Source organism: Pholcus phalangioides, unplaced genomic scaffold (assembly GCF_987345545.1).
Source record: "Pholcus phalangioides strain wild (caught in Gottingen) unplaced genomic scaffold, Ppha-v1.0 ptg000018l_1, whole genome shotgun sequence".
Taxonomy (NCBI): Eukaryota; Metazoa; Arthropoda; class Arachnida; order Araneae; family Pholcidae; genus Pholcus; species Pholcus phalangioides.
In genome coordinates this window covers 7,625,105-7,643,820 of record NW_028301611.1, presented here as the reverse complement: position 1 = coordinate 7,643,820, position 18,716 = coordinate 7,625,105, and positions in this window count along the sequence as shown.

Genomic DNA, 18,716 nt, shown 5'->3' with positions numbered 1-18,716 from the left:
TCTCGACAAAAATGCAAATCTTGTACGTCAAATACGTAAGCGTACACGTGTGTGTAGGCGGAGCCAGTAGAGAAACAGGCTTTATAAGCGCGCGTAAGTTAAGACGCATCACGTTCGTTCGCTAGCACACCTCGGCGAATTTCTTGGTGTTATTTTGCAGCAATCGGTTAATTTCAAATTGTAACAGTAAAAATGAGTAACCACCAACGTTTAGATGATGGAATGAGATGGCGAATTGTGGGGAGGATAGAAGCAGGCCAATCTCAAGTCCAGATTTGTAGAGACTTCAATTTAACGCCCAGCGTCGTGTGTAAATTATGGAAACAGTTCCAGGATACCGGATCCATCGAGAGAAAGCCTGGGCAAGGTCGTCCAAGAGCCACGACGGCCAGAGAAGATCGCCATTTTTCGATTATAGCGAGGCGTAACAGGAGTGCTACATCTTCTCAGCTCTCTCGTGACTTGTATGCAGCCACAGGAACCCGTGTATCAAGGGTGACTGTTTCCAAAAGACTTCATGAGAGAGGGTTGTTTGCAAGAAGACCTGCTGTTTGCGGCCCGCTCACTTCTACGGACAGGAGAATCCGTTTATCATGGTGCAGAGAGCCTAGAGATTGGAGTATGGATCAATGGGCGACCGTTCTCTTCACTGATGAGTCCCGGTTCAGCCTAAGCGCCGATTCTCGCCGTACGTTCATATGGAGAGAACCAGGGACCGGCTACATACCCTCCAATGTCCGCGAAATCGACCATTATGGCGGTGGAGGTTTAATGGTCTGGGCAGGCATGATGTTGGATGGCCACACACCTCTCCATGTCTTTGAAAGAGGCACTGTGACTGGTGTGAGGTATAGGGATGAGAGGTCTTGGAGCCCTATGTTCGCCTTTTCAAGGGTGCAGTTGGCCCTGAGTTCATTTTAATGGACGATAACGCGAGGCCACATAGAGCTCTTCTGCTCGACGATTTTCTAGAGAGTGGGGATATTCGCTGGATGGATTGGCCAGCCAGATCTCCAGACCTTAACCCTATAGAGCAGTGTTTCTTAACCTTTTTTAGCTCATGGCCCCCTATGGATCACATTTTTTTCTCGTGGCCCCCCTGTCCTATCCAGGGTCCCCCCTCTCCCTTCATCAAAGATTGAGATACTTTCTATTTTTTTATTAGGAATGAAATTTTAATAAATTAGATCAATCTCTGGAATCCTGGCTAGGCACGGACTCAAAAATGGCGGATTGTCATCTCTCCCAGGAGTCAAATTATACGTTAAAAAACAGTCTGTGTAAAATACGGTACGATCCAACGAACATGCACGATAAATCGACCCTCCCAACACATCAACCGTTGCTCTGGCAGCCCTCCATACTTAGCTGGAAGTAACAGATGAAAATCATAATACCAGATTCCCATATAATGCAGTTCCCCTCCCTCCATTAGAGACATGAAGACCCGGGTCATGCCCACATAGACCAAGGGTTAAGATGACCCTGGTTCTATGAACGGATCTGACGAATTGTGAAAGTAGTAATATTTTTTTCAACCATGTTTCACTTTTAAAGATTTTTTCTCTCCACAGCTGTCTATGACTCCCTTCACCACCTGTCGTGACCCGTGGCCCCCCTAGAATATCCCAGGACCGCAAGGGGGCCATATGGCTCCAGGTTGAGAACCACTGCTATAGAGCATGTCTGGGACGCTCTGGGGAGGGCAATTGCAACTCGCAACCCCCCTCCGGGAACCATCCAGGGAATGAAAACAGCGTTACCAATTGCCACAGGAAATGATAAACTGCCTTATTTCAAGTATGAAATCACGCTGCGAGACCTGTGTATCTGTAAGAGGGGACCATACCCCCTATTAACCCATCTATTAACCCATTTTTTTGTTTATTCTGCAACCGCTGTTTCATACCTTCCGACTCCAACGAGTGTTACGCACGATCATGTGTGTGTGTGTATTACAATTATTAAATGGTTATTTGTTTTGTATTGTATCAATGTATATGTACATATCAAATTTCATTAAAATCGGTACAGTAGAGATAATCGACCAAGTCTGCAAATTCTCTTAATTTCTTACACCAGTGTATTATCATATAGAAGATCCGAAAATTTCACGAATTATCACATTTCGCTTGGATGATGTGATCAACCCCGATTACACCCCCGTCCTTTTTGGGGAAGAGGCTAATCCCAAAGAATTCACCCGGGGAAAAAAAAAACTTTTTTCGGAGGCGAAAATAAAAATTTCGCCAAACAGCCAGCATCAATTCGGCCTCTTGGCATCCGATATTGGCGAGATGATTTGTACCTGTATGTGTGTGCTTTGACCACATGCAGGGCCGCAACTAGATACTTTGTCAGCTAGTGGCAAACATGCATCTTGGTACTACTGTGTAATGTTAAGCAGCAGTTGAAGGGTGAATTAGACACCCCCCCCCCCCCAGTACTGGTGATGTCCCGTTTTGTCCTTTCCCGATTCATCCTTAGGTCAAAATAGTCCCGTTTCCTCCGATCTCTTGTTTCCCCTCCTACTTCCCTGGATTGCTGTCAATCAAGATAAAACAACCCGTGGTTTCACACTGAGAAGAAAGGCCAGTGATTAACGTACCAGCATAATGTCTGAAACAATTCATATTTGACCATATTACACAGGAATGTCCCGTATTTTTAGTGATATTCCTGTGTTTTTGGTCGTTTTCACCTTTTTCCTTCTGTTTTTTTTTTTTTTTTTTTGAACGAAGCATATTTGAAGCGGCATTCTCTACTGAAATTATGAATGAAGATAATTTTCATCACTTGTAAATTATATTATGATAATTACGTATAAATATTTATCTAAAGATATTTGTTGTGTTCTAAGTTTTTTACCCCGTGGACTACATTGCGATTTCCAGTAAATTCTTCATTATCCTTTAATTAATTTATATGCAATAACTGGTGATTTCGCCGTCTTTCAATCAAGTTTTTGGTGAAAATTGCCAAATTCCGTATTCTACAATTATTTAAACTCCAAATTCCCTGTATTTTATGAATGAAATATGTTGGGTTTATAATAAAATATACACCCACACACAAGTCACATGGTGAAATATATTCTATTGAAATATATCTATTAAAATTATTATTTTTTAATTGCGATTTGTAGCACAGCTCTTTACTTCTCCGTCCTTCGGGAATTTTTGCAATAAATTAGGGAATTTGTCTCAAATTGCAGTTTTGTTATTACAATTATGTCTGGTATTACGGATCGCAATTTCCCGCATTTTTCTCGTTGAGATGTGTTTACCCTTAGCACGAAAAAATGTCTAATTTCCCATCTTAAATCATAATTTGAATATACATGGCAAATACATGCTACAAATCACAATTAAAAAATAATTTCAATAGATATATTTCACCATGCGACTTGTGTGTGTGTGTGTGTGTGTATTTTATTGCATATTTCATTCAGAAAATACGGGGAATTTGGAGTTTAAATAATTGTGAAATACGGAATTTGGCAATTTTCACCAAAAACTTGATTGAAAGACGGCGAAATCACCAGTTATTGCACATAAATTATTAATTAAAGGATAATGAAGAATTTACTGGAAATCGCAATGTAGTCCACGGGGTAAAAAACTTAGAACGCAACAAATATCTTTAGGTAAATATTTCTACGTAATTATCATAATATAATTTACAAGTGATGAAAATTATCTTCATTCATAATTTCAGTAGAGAATGCCGCTTCAAATATGCTTCGTTCAAAAAAAAAAGTGAGAACGACCAAAAACACAGGAATATCACTAAAAATACGGGACATTCCTGTGTAATATGGTCAAATATGAATTGTTTAAGACATTATGCTGGTACGTTAATCACTGGCCTTTCTTCTCAGTGTGAAACCATGGGTTGTTTTATCTTGATTGACAGTAATCCAGCGAAGTGGGAGGGGAAACAAGAGATCGGATGAAACGGGGCTATTTTGACCTAAGGATGAATCGAGAATGGACGAAACGGTACCCAGCCCTAGTACAACGCCCTGCTCCTTAGTTGTTGTCCTGACCATATGTTCTCATTCAGTCTGTATGTCCCTTTTCAGGCCCGATGGCGACATTTGATTTGAGAGTAGTAATGAGTGGCAATTTAACCATCAAAGGACGTAATATTGCGTCCTAAAAGCCAGTGGAATGAATTCAAACAAGCTCGTCCTGTTTTTCTTTCCTTTCACCCTAAGCTTTGTTGCAACCTTGCATTTTGTTTTTCGTGTGATGTATCTTTCCTATAAGAGTAAAATAGAACAAGTAGGGTCCTCACTCTACTTGAGGTGAAAAGAAATCTAACTTTGTACATTCTTATCACCTTATCTTTTTTTTAAACTGTCTTTAAGTGTGAAAGTCTAATTTCTATCTGAACTCGTAGGAGTAACACTAAAAATCAATAAAAATTTATTGATGAAAGAACATTCATTTATCTAGAATTAAAATTATCAAGCCTGCGCCGGCGGATCACGCGTACCATCGGCTCGGACCACATCTGGTCCACGAAGCAAAGGCTGAGAAACGCTGACGTAAATCATCAGAAAGGCATCGAAAATGACAATAGAAAAACTCTTCTCATATTACTTGTCCATGTACTGGCGATAAGAGTTTCCATCCGGGACATGGACCGTGGAATTCAGCCAATAACCTACCGACGCGTCTGGTATAGACGTTCTGTCTAGACTCTTCTCATACCGTATTGCCGACTGGTATAAAAAGAGCGCTCCAAAGGTGGGTACGCCATAGTTGCCGGAACGCACGAGCTGCACGGAGTGCGTCTGATTCTTACGAAACGATGGCCATGGAAACCAAAGTAAGTATGAAATTACTCAATTTCGTTATTTTTGAGTTATATTTCGATATTTTCATGTTGGATTTGTTATAACAACGTAATACTTTGTTGTTAATCAATGATTTTTTGATCATGTTCCACGGAATTTATTCTTTTTCCAGCAAAAAATTCATTGTAATTACCCCGGGTAAAAAACAATAATTACAAGTTGTTGATCATAATTTCGATTGTGGAATTATTCAGATGATTTTATTTTGAGATATTTTATGGAACTACAGTGAAACCCCTAAGTTTTCCTCGGAACGGGCAATAGGCAATAATAATACAAAAATCAACCCCAATCTGCGGCCACCTCTGTATGCGGTCAGCGGCCAACCTGTCCGCGGCCACTTCCTTGTATATTGAGAATTTTAAAAAACAAGTTTTTGTGCGTTTTTTGTTTCTTTCCAATACATTCAGAGCTGATAGTTCTCTTTGTGTAACCTTATGATCTTTATACATCAGCATAAATACCTTTTCGGATCAATCGGATTTTCTGTTCATGTGTGACGCTATCATACATTGGAAACATTTGTAAATACATACATAGAATGACAAAGGCTATTGCTATACGGTTGCTGCTAGGGGGCCATTCAAGTATTACGTAAGCAGATTTTCAGCCATTTTTGACCCCCCTCCCTTGTCTGCAAAAGTCAGCAAAACACTGATCCCCCCCCCCCCTCCCGTCAGCAGCTTAGAATATTTCATATCTTCAAAAAGGGGTGGTTGATGACGTAAAAAACCTCCAAACCCCCCCCCCCTTGTCATCAAAAGTCAGCAAATCCGAACCCCCCCCCCCCCGCCGATGCTGACGTAATACTTGAATGACCCCTAAATTTGCTCCTGCGGTGACAGAGTAAACCAGACAAATATAGTCAATGATCTTTACTGAATAGGTAAAAGGATGTGGAAGTTTTTCGGCTTTGAGGATACTTTCTTCAGAGATTCAGTAGAACAACAGTGAGGGAGTAAAAAAAAATGTGATGAAAGAACATGTACAGTGCTTTCTGTAAAGATAGAATACATCCCGGATAATACAGATTAAGGAATTAATCGGATGATCTGGTATTTCAAGCTCTGTGCATAAGATACAGTGAAACCTCGATGTACATAACGATGAAAAAAACGTGTCATCAAATTTATGCTGCTGTTGGCAACTTTTTTTAAATTGGCGTTTTCAGTATCACCAAAACAAAAGTGCGCTCCAGCACCTCTTAGAGATAGAAGGCCTCTGCAGTGTTTGCCATAAACGTCATTCAGACTACCTAGCAAGTTTGCCACATTTTGAGCCAAAGCATCCTATTCCGTTTCTTCTAATTTTGGCGTAGAATCTGCCTGATTGGCTCACAAATACCGCATAGTGATTGGATGTGGGGCGTAGAAATCGCCATTTCTGAACCCGATCATTTCTTTTCTTCACAACGGTGATACTGGCACGAGCAGGGAATTTTTTCCCCTGAATATTCTGAGGGATAATGGACTATTTACTGATGCCACAAGCAGACTGCGGAGGCCTTCTATCTCTAGGAGGTGCTGATTTATCGCCCCAAAATATTTTAATTGATTAGCTGATAAAAGAAATTCAGTGAGAAGTGTATTGCTCTTGTAAAAGGGTTTATCGCAATACACGTTGGTGTATCGCACAAAAAGTAGCGATACCGAACACTTTCGGTGATTTGGTGATGCCCGACACCGATATTACTATTAGACGTCCTCGGAAGAACTGAAACATGTGACGCGAGCGAAAAATAAATACAAATATTAAAAGTTGTAGCGGTTTCAAAATCCTCCTAAAAAATATTGTTATAGGGGGGTTTATCATAGTAAAGGATATCGTTATATCGGGAGAAGTTTAACATTACAGACTATATTTGAAAAAATACCGCTGTAGAGGGATTTATCCGTATATCGAGTATCGTTGTAGCGAGGTTTCACTGTATATGTATCTGTTTTGTGGCCTTTCTAAGTAAATTGAGCATAAGAATTTTTTTGTGACATTGAAAACCGCTATTTTGACACGCTCCCCTGAAATGTACTTTCCCCGTCATGCAACCTCTATTCGGCGGTCACCTCCGCAGACGTCCACTTTTTTTGCGGAACGCCGAGTGGCCGTCTTTTAGAGGAGTTTCACTGTATATGCTTCTTTATAATTGTATGAAAGTTTATACAATGTCGGTTTTTATGATATCTTACAGGAGAAAATTTTTTATGGTCTACTATTCGTGATTTTCGTGGTTGTGGGCGTCGTGCCCATAGTCCTATCGCGTAAGTTGTGTTATATTTCTCGATTTCAACATTTTATTGCGCGATGATTACGATTGTTCACGATGTTTTTAATCGGGTAATACTCTTTTTGCACGGTGAGTAGTAAGGGGGCCGTTCAAGTATTACGTCAGCAAATTTTTAACCATTTTTGATACCTTGCAAGCAAAAGTCAGCAAAACTCTTACCCCACTTCCTCCCCCGTCATCAAAATTTCGTATTCAGCTCTGCCCCCTATTTCCTAAGGGGCCGTTCAAGTATTACGTAAGCAAATTTTTAATTTTTACCCATTTTTGACTCCCCCCCCCGTCAAATTTCGTCATCAGCCTTGCCCCTCTGAATCCTAACTCATATTTTCATAAAGGGTGGTTGCTGACGTAAGCATTATCCAACCCCCCCTCCCCCCCCTGTCATCAAAAGTCAGCAAATCGGAAACCCCCCCTCCCCCCATCGATGAAGACTTAATACTTGAACGGCCCCTAATGCACATTGGTGGGATCAGAGACGTACGCGGGGGGAGTCCCTCCCCACTAACTACCGAAAATTAATTTTTTTAATGCAAAAAATATTTTTTAAGAAATTAAAACTTTGGAAAAAAATACCTTTATATGTGTTATTACAATCAATTTCTGTTAATTTCAATGCTATTTGAAGAACTCAAAATTTCTGTCTAAGAAATTCGTTGCGACCTACCCTCTAAGCCATGCATGGTAAACCCTTGGCCTTCGAGCTAAATGTGACCTTGGGGTTATCTGATGTGACCCCCCCCCCCATGAAACCTAATTTTGTAAAAATGACCCAAGTGGCACATTTACAGATCGTTTAAGTGACGCATTTTCAGGTCACTGAAGTAGGCTCATGGAACATTCACGTATCACTTAAGTAACCCGCGACGCAGTTCCAGAACTTTTAAGTGATCCGTGGCACATTTAGAGATCCCTCGAGTGGCATGTGGCACAGTTTTAGAGCACTTAAGTCACCTTCGGTGATCCTTTCACTCAAGCGGTCCCTTCACTCAAGTTACTCGCGACCCATTTCAAAAGTGATAATTTTTAAGTACTTATTAAATTTACAAACGACGCTTGGGTACTATGCATAATCGCTGGCAAAATTGATAAAATTTAGGGAAATTTATCAAACTCACCAAAATGCTTGGTAAATATTATGCACAATATCACATTTATCGTAACATCTATACTCTAATGTTAAAATTCTCCCTCTCGATACAACGGTAATCTCTGTACAACGATGTTTTTTTTGGCCTGCAAAGTATCGTTATATCGAAGTCTCACTGAACTATGAACTTTTCCTCGTACACCTGCTTTCGAATACTTGTTGTATCTGCAACAAACTACTTTTATTACGTTACAATGTTATGATGCTAAAGTTTTCAGTTCAAACTATTTTTTTGTTTTCGTTTCGTAAGACAAGGGGAATTATTTGATGCCACCGCTTGTTCAGATGTCTCGAAAAATTTTACAGGTTTTTCGACGCTTTAGAACAGTGAAAAATCCTATATAACGATACCATTATACAGAGAGAAATAATTCCAGAATTGACTAAAATTCAAAATTAATGAGATAAAGAGATTTAATGCTTATCTTCTATTTACTATAGACCGAGATATCTCACCCTTACACGGGAAGAAGTTGATTGGTATATACTTGTGACATTGTATGTAACTGTATGTATGTTTGTAATTGTTTTTCTTTCTCTTTTCCGCTAATTTTTTCCACACAATTTTCACATTTAAAGCAAATTTCTGCCAAGACAAAATGTTTTTCGACCAGACTGTTAACGCGCATGTCAAAGAACCAAAAGCGTCGCCAGGTCGCCAAGCTCACTCAAACGATCCTTCAGGTACGGAAACGGGTAATGGTATGATTCTGCTTTATACTTCTATATAACTGTGATGCAAAGATCCATACTGAATTTCATGAGTGTAAATTATCATAACATATAGTAGTGATGGGCAGACTATGGCCCGCGGCCCATATGCGGCCCGCTTGGAGGTTCTATCCAGCCCGCCACAGATTTCAAAACAATAGAAAAGAAATTTTCAATATTTCAGTGTTTCAAAAAAAATCATTTCAAGGGGTTTTCATTTTTGCATATTGGAAAATATAGCTGTGAAAATTTAAATAGAAATTGATTTTTATGCAAACTTTTGCATATGCGAAAAAATGTATTGCATATGCAATAAATATGCATAAAGTTATTAAAATATACCTATTTTTTTCACAGTTGCAAAGGATAAACCATTATTTCTCTCGTTTGCAATGAAACCGTGTGGCAGTCTTCAAAGAATCAATGTGTCCGAATATATCCTCCCGCTAATATTTTTTCTTTACGTTTTTCGGCCCGCTCCTAACAATTTAAGACCGGGAAATTTTTCAAAACATGAACGTCTGTTAAGTATTTCACCCGCGCGATCGTTCGAGCTCGGGCTTAAAGGGCTAAAAACGTTTACCCATCACTTACCAACAGTATGTAGTCCAACACTGTTACCATAATTTCCAACACGAATTTCTAGATTTTTTTCCCTACGTACTTGAGTCTGTTCCGGATAATTTTCCACAAGACTTCGAGATTGCAAAACAAGAAGCGGTTCGACGCTCGAACACAGATTTATTTATTACAGAACAGCAATTTACACGTATTTACAAGCTAATCAGAGAGAGCTAACAACTTTCTCTCAACGTTCAATCACAACTGACTTTTCATCGAGTCTGTCTCTATACGAGCCTGCCATCTCGTGAGCTCCACACTATTTATAACCATGGTAAAAACTTCGAGAAAAAGAACGTTCCACGAATTTCTATTTCCTAGTACCAGGTTTGTGGCGCCGCTGTCTGGGGGTAGATCTCTCTGGAATTTTCCCTACACTCCCTCCGCCAGTTCTCCACCAATCACACATTTTTGCGCTTAACCGGAACGGGTATCAACTCTCGTTGCCAACAGAAGATTGCGATATATAGTTGCACCATCTATCCTCCATAGTTCGTAACAAGTCTAAAACGACAGTCACCGTGTCGTTTTAGACACTGCAAACATTCTTTAACATAAAAATGTCTGCCCGCGCCTGAGTAGCCACGATACGATAGATATGAATACGTTCATTGGTTTTTTATGTTAAGGAAAATTTGCTGTGTCTGACACGATGCGCTGAGTGTCTGTAGATGTGAATCCACCCTGAAAGGGTTCAAAGACGAAATTCGCAATCGTACGTTCTCGGGGGGATTGTTTATTACGTCGAGAGTTGTTGCGGCTTCAGATGATTCGTCAAAAAAAAAAATGTTCCAATTGATCACCTGAAAAAATTCCAAATAATCAACCTGCCCTTATATATATTTTCGCTCTGATTTTATAATCTATCTCCAGATGGAGTTGCATCAACGCATAACTTGGATAAACTGGAAATGGCCAGGCTTCTTCTCAAGTTCCCTCCTAAGACTAATTCAAAGATTCCATCAGAACTGAACTCTCCAAATGAAGATGGCCACGGTAAGGAAATAACTTTTCATTAGGCATTCATTGAAAAGACGCACCTTTGATTCAGTTCTTAAATATTCTACAGTTCTAAAGATCTATCATGTATACTGACTTGTACTACTAAACCACACAGTTCATTGATTTGTTGAGTGTTTGGTGAATGTTCAATGTTTTCCCCGTTACACTCTTACTCACAAGAAAAGGGTCCCAAGGAGTCATGCTCAAAAAATTATGAAAAAAATTAATTTCATTTGTTCATTCTCGTGTTTTACAGTCAAGGTGTATAAGGGTCTATCACTTTCAGCATCGTACATTAATCTTACAAGGAAATCGATAAAACAAAGTAAATTAATGGCGGAATTCAATTATTAAATAAACAAAAAATTATATAAAATGATAACAGTAGGCTACTCATCGCCTCAAGCTTCTTGGCCATATCTAAAAAAACCGTCTTTCCACTTTCTTCTCTTTCTGTCTATAAACTAGTTATTCCACTTTTCTTTGTCTGTTTCTTTATCTCTGCTATACAAACACCTTCTATAGCAGAAAGCCTACACCCGATGCTCGTGACGTCACTAAAGTCGTCCATTTCACCTATAGTCATTGAATATACAGCAAACAAAGTAAAGGTTTCGCATGCGTTGGCCTGCTATACCCCCAATGGCAACAGGTGAAATGGACGACTTCAGTGACGTCAAACCTACGCGGAGAATTTCTGCTATAGCTGTAGTTTGAACGACGTCACACTAGGGTTGGCGGAATTTCAAAAATTCATTAGAGTTTAACTTCAAAGAGACACAAAAATGTCGAGGCATACTAACGCTATTGCTAAAATCTAGAAAATAAGCAACTATACTTAGAAAATATGAGAGTGAGAAACGTTTATTAGACAATTGCAATAATCCAAAATGGCATTATAATGCAATATGCACGTAACAGATTATATGAGAAAATGAAGGAAAATAAAATGTTCCGTACTGGATTACGGTGAAAAAAAAAGCTACATTATGTAAGAACAACACATAAAAAGTATTAAAACACAAAATACAATTGAACTTATTAGTATTAGCCAACTAGATAACTTAACTAAAAAAAACCTATAACTAAAACGAAACTAATAACCATTTTATTACTAGGGTTTTCGGATTTTAATGACCTTAAAGCCAGGTTTTCCCTAGAAGCAGGCTTTCTGCTGCGCTTCCAGCGTGAAAACTGTGATTGGTCAAAAAAACCCGAATTCCAGGTTTTAAACCAATCAGCGTTTTCACGCTGCACACTGCGCAGAAATTTTACTCCTAGGGAAAACCCGGCTTAAGATGAAAATCCTAGCTTCCCCAGTTATTACTAGCACTATAAAAATTAGACCCCCAAGCGAAACCACAAAAACTACTTAAAGTACCCGGGAAAAAGGGTATTTTAATTTATATATATACCATTTATTTACGACAGATAATATTTAAATAATAACAACTAGAATGCTGGAAGAGAAAAATATGGCCCGTGAGCAGAGAGACAGTGGCGTGTCCGTCGGCGAGTTGGACAGCGTATAGACAACAAACATGCAGAGCCAGGCGGCTTTGACTCAAGATTTTCCGAGGTGTTGCCACCAGCAGAAATGGAATAATAATAATTATAATAAGCTTGTGGGGGACACCACAGCGTCACAAGGAGGTTATTCGTTCCTCCATGACAGCGTCATCATGCGGGGTGCACTACACTCTGTTTGCTAAAACGCTAACGCCCAAAACTCCCAAGCAATGTGTATCAAAGAAGTGGGAGAAACACCAAAATGGCCGAAAAAACAAAGAACCAATATTCCCTCCTACACACACACACCTAAAATGTATTAAAATACAAAATAACACTATATTATTTCATATTTTATTTCACAATCTTTCTCAATTGAAATTTATGTACATATTGTTCTTTCTTGCAAAATGCATTTGTTAATCGTAAAATCATTATCCTTCCAGATTTCGTGTATGTAACTGGTGCTAATGTTCAGATCCCGAAGGAGAATGAAATAGTTGTCGAAAATTCTACTGAGGGGGTCGACGCTTTCCAAAAGAACTGGGAGAAAGATAGGGACGGTATGCGTTTAAAAATTTTCTCTAAGGCCGGTATTACACTATGAAAGTTTGGTAAAAGTTATTTTATAAATCTTGAAAAATTCAACCTACAAGTAGTGCGGTCTTAACGCATGGGCCCACCCTAGCACGGCCCGGGGAGCCTCAAGAGAAGAGGGGGGGGGGTCTCACAAAAGTGAGATCTAGTTGAAATTTTCGAGAATATTCTTGGTAGGGCCTCAGAAAAATCACTTGGCCCGGGGGTCCATGATGTTCTGAAGGCGGCCCTGCTTATAAGCGTATCGGTTATGTTCGAGCGAATTTAACCAATAGGCTTGTTCAGGGCCGTAACTAGGCAGGGGCATCCGTACAGGGCCCCAACCCGAATGGGCCAGACGGGCCTAAATTCAAATTCTTGAACAGGAATGGTTAGGGCCTGGACGAGGCTAGCCACTTCGCGGATTGGTCAAGAATTTTGGCCAAAGCCCGAATTGCGCAAATGATACGGACTTTGGCCAGAGATTCCTGGATAAAGCTCGATCTGCTGATGTAACGACGCCAAAATATGCCAATTTCGGGCTTTGGCAGTAACATCAAAAGCCTGGTAAAACCTAGTCGGGAAAAGGGGAATCCCCCATCACACCTCTCCCGCTTACGTCTCTGATCCTACCAATATGCGTTAGGAGGCAGGGGGCAGAGCTGATGACGGAATTTTGCTGACAAGGGGGGGTGTCAAAAATGGCCAAAAAATTTGCTGACGTAATACTGGAACAGCCCCCTTAGCGTCAGGAAGTATTGGGTTCTAGGTGGATGATTTATTCAATAGTTAATAATTAAGTAATTATAAAATTAATTGCTGTAATTATAAAATTAACAACTGTGATTATCAAATAATTAATGAGAGTCAGGAATTTTTATTATGGTTAATTTATTAATTTAAAACGGACTTGGACTTGGTAAAAGTCCGAAACGACAACGTTTACAAGCGTATTTCGTTCTTTTACCAACTCGCCTTGGTAAAACCTAGTTCTTAGGCCTGGATTTCATTATAAAAGTTTCATAAAATATATTTTATAAAACTTGAAAAATCCAACCAATAAAGCTCATAGGTTACATTCGAGCAAATGCGATCAATAATCTTATTGGTTGAATTTTTCGAAACTTCATAAAAGAACTTTTAGAAAACTTTTATAGTGTAAGGCCGGGATTACACAATGAAAATTTGATAGAAGTTCTTTTATAAAACTTGAGGAATGCAACCAATAATCATACGGGTTACATTCATGCAAATGCAACCAATAGGTAGCATTCTTGCAAATGCAATCGATCACCGTATTGGGTGTAATTTTCGAGTTTTATAAACGAACTTTTACGAAACTGTTATAGTGTAATCCCAGCCTCGCCAATCTTCGGGCTTTTATTTCTTTTTCCCCACAATATAATAGAAGTACATTTTTACAAATTTTTCTCATGATAACTTTATACGACTGATTAAATAGATATTGTATTATCATTATTTGTGGGATTTGAATTTGTATCTTTCTTCCATCACAAGTTTGTGTATCAGTTTTTAATTTCCCCTTATGATAATAACCCCAGGATTGGCAGCCATTCGTCTCTTGGGTAATGATAATTTTATAATTATTATATATTATTTAATGAAATCAAATTAAATTGAATTTCCCTAATCTCTTTTGCAGTACTTATGGTGATCAATCTCTCCGGCTTACTTCTGATGGCACTTATAATTATCTGGCTATTATTCACTTACTACAATGGCCAAAGGAAAGCGAAACAAGGAAAAAATTGCAACGTCGATCTAAAGGAAGTCAAGACCAGAAAGTTCGGGGAGTATAAAGATTTACAGGGAAAAGATCTAGTCTAGTGCGTGTCTCTCTGTCCAATATAGACCGGTCTGGAAAATGAATTCAAATAAATTGAATTTAATTTGACGTTTTATTCATTTATTTCTGTCTGCTGATTTCGAACGTACGTATTGGCAATTCGAATACCAATGTGTGTCTGCCATGACTGGCAAAAACCAGCGGTCCAATCAAGAGAACCAATCTTACCTTCCCCTGGAGGAGGTGTCTAGTTCAATCTTTCCAAAGAGGATCTTCTAGTCCAGCTTTTTCAATTTTAGGGGTCATTCAAGTATTACGTCAGCATCGATGGGGGGTTCGGTCTGCTAATTTTTGATAACAAGGAGGGTGTGTGTGGGGGGGGAAAGGTAGATGGAATGATGCTTACGTACGTCATTGAAAACCCTTTATAAAAATATGAAATACAGTCGAATCCCGTTTTAACGAATACCGATATAGCGAAAATCTCGTTCTAACGAACGTTTCAATTCCCTCCCCCCCCCCCAGATAAGTTAACATAGGAACAATGCAGTAAATTTGGAATTCCTTTACAACGAAATTTCGTTATAACGAAGTGATTTCTCCGGTCTCTCTTGGAGTTCGTTATAACGGGATTCGACTGTATTCTTAATGGCATCTGACTCGGTGTACCCGAAACGTGAAAAACCTTTTCCTGGTTTGGGGGGGGGGGCGCATTCTTCATTTTGAGGACCCGTTCAAGTATCACGTAAGCAAATTTTTAGCCATTTTTGACCCCCTGCCCCCCCCCTTGTCAGCATAAAGGTTTTCATAAAGGGTGGTTGCTGACGTAAGCATTATCCAACCCCCCATCCCCCTTGTCATCAAAAGTCAGCAAATCGGAAACCCCCTCCCCGCATCGATGATGACAAAGTACTTGAACGGCCCCTGATAAGATATTCTACAGAGCCATTTTAGTGATCCGTAGGTCCTTCAAGTGATCTGGAAATGTGTCCGGGGCACTTGAGTGCTTTAGAATGTATCGCGGGCCGGTTAGGTGCTCTGGAACTGTGCCACGCGTCACTCAAGTGATCCACAATTATGCCGCGGATCGCTTAAGTGCTCTGAAACCGTGCCACGCATCAGTCAAGTGATTCGTAATCATGCCTAGGATCACTTAAGTAATCTGGGAATAAGCAGCGGGGATGTAAAACTGCACTGGGGGAGGGGGGGCACTTAAGTGCTCTAAAACTGCCATGCGTCACTAAAGGGATCTTTAAACGTGCCACGGAAACACTTACGCGTTCTGGAACTGTGTCGCGGGTCACTTGAGTGATCTTAAAATGCGTCACGGTCTGCTCAAAAGCTGTGGAATTGTGCCACGCGTCACTTAAGCGATCTGCAAAAATGTGCCCCTTAGTTCATTTTTTCCAATTAATTTTTGCATAAATAAAATAAGTTTTTGGTTTTCTGGGGGGGGGCATAGGGTAGTCATGTTCTCCCCCTCCCCTCCACGTACGTCTCTGATCTCAAAACGTGTTGGGGGGGGGAACGGACGAAATTTTGCTGACAAGCGGGGCCACAAGGGAAGTTAGAGTTTTTCTTACTTTTGTTCACAAGGATGGGGTGGGGGTCATGGCTAGAAATGTGCTACTACTACTACTACAGAACCACACATGTACCTCGTCCATATTCCTCTTCGGAACTTCTAACGAATTGGTACATGTTCGTGTTATGAACCTAACGTGAAGCTTGTTTCTGTGTATAATGCATGTTATAGTGCTGCCATCTAACACATATTTTTCAGACTATGAGTGAAGCGTAATGTTTGAAGATTTTACCGTAGTAGGCCTGTTGCCCACTGTGGCCTTGCGATGCGAGTCCGTCAGTATGGCCACTCGACCACCGTGGCGGCGGTAGAAATGTGCTGTCGTAATACTTGAACGGCCCCTTATGGTCCACGGACCAGAGGTGGTTCTTGAAGATGCGACAGATTAACCGCCGTTCAAATACGGCCCGACAAGCGCTTCCATCTGGCCAACGACCTTGATAAAAATAAGGGAAATCAGGATCCATACAAGACATTGCAAGTTATTGCCAAAAAAGTTGCCGAAGGCTAGTAAAGTTTCCATTTGTCTCTGAAAACCCGTCTTAGGTGATATATTAAGTGCTTTATAAAGGGTGGCCAGACGTCCCGGTTTTTAACTAATCACTGTCACGACATCTGTGTGTGTTGATTCTTGTCATCGCCTAATCAAATCACGGCATGATGACCATATTTCGTTAGAAAAATGTGGAAAATTGGAATTTTATGAAGAAAAATACGGGACATCACTGAGAATGTGAGCAAAATTACAAACCGTGTTAAAATTTCTGAAAAAGGGTAAGAAAGGATGGGATACTGGAAATCGCGAGGAATTGAACTGTAATTAACCAAAAAAATGCCGAGCGTGGCAAACACGCGAGATGAGAATTTAATAATTATAGTCACATAATTATCAAAATATTCTATAAAAATCACCTTCATTTGCGATTTCAGTAAACATTTTAAATTCAAATTAACTTCGTTGTAATAAACATTAAAATTGCATAAATGAAGTCGGGACAATCAAATTTACGTAAAAGCGCGAGAATGTCCCGTAAAATACGGGACATGTGGTTACCCTACTGATAATATGCTGTGAAGTTTGGTGGTCCCCGTCCAATTGTTTCAAACATTTTACTTTCCCTGAAACGACGAAAAAAACGCCGATTTATATTTTTAATAACATTTCCACGGTTGTCACAAAAGTGGCCTTCGACAAATTTATTGCACTTTTAAAATTATTTTTCCAATTAATACTACTAAGCTGTTATATTAAGGATGACCATACGTCTCGTATTTCTCGGAACATCCCGTATTTTCACGTAATTTTGGCTATCGTGCGACTTTTTGGAAGATGTCCCTTTTTTTTCTACGAAATCTCAATCAACTTTTATTCTTCATTGAAATCAAGTATTAAAACTATTTTCCTAACTCATAATACGATAATTACGACTATCAAATAGGAAAATTCATCTCACATATGGCCCACGATACACATGCTGCTAAATTCGCAATTCTCACGAATTTGAATGACTAATTAGTTAACTAATTATGATTTTAATTAGCATCAGGATGGTTATGATCAATAAATGACGAGAATTCAAATTTTATGAAAGTTGCTAAATTTCAGCATTTACCAAAGTGCTTGGTGAAAGTCCGAAATGTATTTGTTTACAAGCGTTTTTCGGCCTTTTACCGTAACTTATATCTATATAAATTAAATTATAATTTTTATTATTCAGGGTTTAAATTAAATTATAATTTATATATATATATATGATAATGATTTATATATATGTAAAACTATCGAAACAAGCTACAATAGACATGGTTAAAACAGCGCCATCTGTGATTCATTATATTTAAAAAAAGTGTGAATATATATATATAAATATATATATATATATAAAATATAAATATATATAAATAAACTTTAACGTTGAAACACTGCAACTGCAACAAGTTGCAGTGTGACAGCTCCGACCCTATTTGTGGCATTGACTTGACTTGACTTTATTATTGAGGGTTTTCAGCATCTAAGGCTATTCCCTGTAGAGAAGATGACTCTCTCTTAGGCTGACCATATCTCCTCAAAAGAAATACGGATTCGAAATACGGGACATTGCCAATTATCGCCAAAAATGACGCCAAAAGTAAACAAAGTTGCCAAATATTAGATAAATTACGTAAAAAATCAAAATGGCGGGAAATAAAGCATTATTGCGAATTGCAGTGGATTTAAATGAATTCCACGAAATAAAACGTTCACCAACACAAACGTGAGAGATTAATATTCTTATTTATAATTTTAATTATCATAATCTAATTTATGAGTGAGAAAATAATTTCATTCTTTGACTTTAATAATGAATAAAAATTCAGGTAAGCTTCGATATACGTGCTATTTTCACGAAAATGCACGCAAGTATTGCACAAAAATTACTGCAATATTCTTTTGAAGTCATTTGCAGCTTTTTCAAATACAGGGTTGATCACAAACTTCTTTTCTTATTTAAATTTTTGTCCGTCCATTAAAAATTCACTGTCTACTAAATTTCCACTGGAAATTTTGAGTACTAATATAGGGTATATATGACCGAAATTTCGGAATGATTCGCCCAGTATTTTCTTAGAAAT